Source organism: Amblyomma maculatum, chromosome 11, assembly GCF_055883805.1.
Source record: "Amblyomma maculatum isolate TAMU_Amacu chromosome 11, ASM5588380v1, whole genome shotgun sequence".
NCBI classification, from domain to species: domain Eukaryota; kingdom Metazoa; phylum Arthropoda; class Arachnida; order Ixodida; family Ixodidae; genus Amblyomma; species Amblyomma maculatum.
This window is the reverse complement of record NC_139354.1, coordinates 103,729,137-103,733,146: the sequence shown is the minus strand read 5'-3', so window position 1 is coordinate 103,733,146 and position 4,010 is coordinate 103,729,137.

Below are 4,010 nucleotides of genomic sequence, written 5' to 3'. Positions count from 1 at the left end.
ATGGGAATGCGGACGCGCTTAGCCGCTCTTTCTAAGCGGTCCGAGATGTTCCTCACCATGTATCCAAATTGATAATCAGGTTTTTATTTTTTTTTCTCGTGCGCTTGTATATGTGTGACTATGTAAAGCAGCACGTTTGGTTTTCTAGGAATACGTGGGTCCTGAACGTCTTGAGAGTGGGCTTTTCTCGAACAACAATGGCAGTTTTCTTTTGACCTGGTCTCTTCAGACGGGAGCCGAGTGCTTGCTTCGACATGTGGTTGAGTTTCAGACAGCTCGAGCAATTTGGCCTACGACAATCAAGACAACGCGACAAGCAACAGCGAGCTTCAAGCGTTCACGTGCAGGCCATTAAGTTGTCTCTTCATGCAGCAGCTGCGACTGCTGCCCTCCGAGACTCTTCTGGCGGGGGAGGAGGCTGTTACGACCATGCATCCGCATTTGCGCGCTCTATTGTTCGCCTGTGGGCATGGATAAGTGCTGTGGATATGTGGTGATGGTCCAATGGCTCTAAGTGAGCCTGTTTCCATAAATCCTTTTTGTAAGCCTGTTTTGCTTTGTGGACACCCTGCAAATGCCAAATTGACCCTGTCAAGAGAACGTCTGGAAAAACACAAAGAAACGTCCCCCTGCGGGAAATAGCAGGAAGTGCTTTCTTTCTTTTGTTCACCCTTCCAGTCAAGAAGTGCTATCCTCCAGTGATGAATGCCTCCTATCCAAAGGAGACGACAGAGTGACATGTCCGCTGACGTGCAGGACAAGAAAGGAGCATGACGCATACGGCCATTAAATGATTTCCCGGGAATGCAGGAAAGATTTGCAATTGTTGAAAACGGACAATGCTGGGAGCGTATGCGGCGCCCACGTGCACTTGGGTTTCTGAGAAGTAAATCCACTTGCCGGAACCAGCTGCCTATCGATTCTTGGCTGAAGAATAGAAATGTACCTCCTCGCCGTTCCCAAGCTTTTCCCGCCAACAAGTGACCCGGCTCAACGAAACAATGCCGGGCCAGTCAGTGCTTCAGACCATCAGTGCAGTGATGTGTTCGATTGGATGCCGATATCTGAGGGGCGTGCCCTGGATTTGGTTGGTCAGCATCTTCAGAGAGGGGCTGGACATAGGGGGTTTTAAGGACGCTGCAGAGCACGAAATGTCGCTCTGAGCCCTGGGTAAACGGCTCATCCAGTCGCTTCTCGCTATGAACTCTTAACGCTTGTCATTTTGCTGATGTACCCTTCTTTTTCGTGTAAATAATCTTGTAAATAAGTTTCTCAACGTGCCATTAAACCTGCTTGTACATATTTCACCAACTTCGAAGATTCAATCCTACTTCAACCCCGAGTCTCTGCACGCTACCAAGTGAAGGCCGGGTCGACGTAGCCCCAGCGTCACGACAGTGGTCGGTGATGACGTTGAAGCGGCGGCCATATAAATAAGGGCGAAATTTCGTTAAGGCCAACACAATTGCAAGACACTCCTTTTCTGCGACGGTGTAGTTAGATTCAGCTTTCGTTAGCGCTCGGCTAGCGTAAGCAACCACATATTCGGAAAGACCTTGCTTGCGTTGAGCGAGGACAGCACCCAGGCCGATGCCGCTGGCGTCAGTATGTACCTCTGTAGGAGCGGAAGGGTCGTAATGGCGGATAATGGGCGGTGAAGTTAGTAGGCGTCAGCGTAGTGAAAGCATTGTTGTAGAGTGGGGTCCATGTAGACAAGTCGGCGGGACCACTCAGCAATTTTGTAAGCGGTGCAATGATGGTAGTAAAATTGCGGACAAAACAGCGAAAATATGAGCATAGGCCGACGAAGCTGCGCAGCTCTTTAACAGACTTCGGTTTCCGGAATTCAGTGACCGCACGTAGCTTGTCAGGATCGGGCAGGACGCCATTTTTGGACACGACATGACCCAGTATTGTCAGCTTGCGGGCGCGAAAACGACATTTCTTCAGGTTAAGTTGGAGGCCGGCGCCAGTGAGACAGCTCAGGATTTTGACGAGGTGCGTCGGAAAATCGGTAGAGAAAACGACGATGTCATCCAAATAACAAAGACAAATGTTCCCCTTAAGGCCGCGTAATATGTTGTCCATCATTCGCTCAAACATAGCAGGAGCATTGCAAAGACCAAACGGCATCACAGCCATCAGGGGTAACAAAGGCGGTCTTGGGTCGGTCAGACTCAGCCATAGGGACTTGCCAATGGCCAGAACTTAGGTCCAGGGACGAAAAGAACTCGGCTCCTTGTAAACAATCGATGGCGTCGTCAATGCGGGGTAGTGGGTACGTCTTTACGAGTAATTTTGTTAAGACGGCGGTAGTCAACGCAAAATCTTATGTAGCCATCCTTCTTTTTCACAAGTACCACAGGAGACGACCACGGACTAGATGAAGGCTGAATTACACCACGTTGTAACATGTTGTCGACTTGGTCCGCAATAACACGGCGCTCCGTAGCGAAACACGGTAAGGGCGCTGGCGAAGAGGGGCATGACTACCGGTGTCGATGTGGTGAACAACCTCAGTCGCACGGCCCAAGGAAGTCGTCTGAGCATCAAACGAAGAACGGAACTGGTTGAGGAGAGCAAACCGTTGTTCACGGTGAGTCGGGTTGAGGTCACTGGCCACAGACGATTGAAAAAGGTCCCAACTTGGTATATCGGAAGACTCAGTAATCGGCGTTACGGAGGCTACGTGGGCACTTTGTGGTAGATGCCCATTAATCTCAAACGGCGAGATGAGGTCAGAAACTTCAACATGACCAAGGCATTCTCCACGAAGTAGCGGGACCACAGCGGTGGAGGCATTCGCAACAACTATGTCAGCGGCACCGCAGTTAATATCAATGATAGCAAAGGGAAGAAGAAGGTGACGGCGAGAGCCGAACATGGGAGAAGGCGCAAAAAGAACAGTCGCATCGAAAGAAAACTACACACACGGAAACAATCACAGCACAGTTTGGCGCAATGTCGGTGTCGTCGGCGACAACAAGTTTGGCTCAAGAAAAAGATGTCGAATGGTCAAGAACCGCATCACAGAGCGCAGAGAAGGCGACGTGGGCGCGGGCGCAGTCAATAACAGCATTGCGGCGGGAAAGGAAATCCCAGCCAAGAATTAAGTCATGCGAGCATGACGCAAGCACTAAAAACTCGACGACGTATAAGACGTCCGCGGTGACTACACGCGCTGTGCAAGCTGTGCCCCAGGAACTGCGGCTGCTTGTTTTCCGAGTCTCGTGTCACGCTACGACGCCGCATTGGCGACAAGGACCGACGGCGAGGGGACGGCGAGCGGTGCAATGGAACAGGGTCGACATGTGGCGTGAGAGGCGCTGGCTGGCCAAAACTGGGAAGTGCCTCGGCAACCTCCTGCGTGATGGCAACCTCCTGTATCATCTTCCTTACACACTTACTATTTCCGTAGATAAGGGTATTTAGCACATGCGGTGAAATAAGGCAGCTCTTTATATATGAGGAGGACAGTATTGGCCCGGGAATTGATCCCTGCCGTACCCCATAAGTTATTTTGATAGACTTGAAGACTTTAGGCTATTTTCACCATGAGCTGCCGATGTTTCATGTAACTGGGTAATAAATAAATGGCCTTGCCTCGAATTCCGTAGAAAACTATTTTCTTCAGTAATATAGTGTGGTCGATAGTATCGAAAGCCCCCATATTCAGGTATATACAGATAACTGCAAAAAGCCTGTTGTCTTGCTTTGTCATATTTACTTTCTGAGCAAGACATAGAATGGCGGAGGATGTGTAGTTGTGTAAACAGATACCATGTTGTTGAGGGCTCAGTATACTGTATCTACCAAAGAAAATTTTTGCATCGATGAGCAGAAAATTTTTGCATCGAAAATTGCCATCATCATCATCATCAGCCTGACTATACCCACTCGAGTCCTAGCCCACACCTTAATGCTAGGTTGGCATGTAGTGTACAGGCCACGAAGATATCTTGCTAGTAAGTGCTTTATAGATTCGCGTGGAGCACGCGTTGTACTGCGCA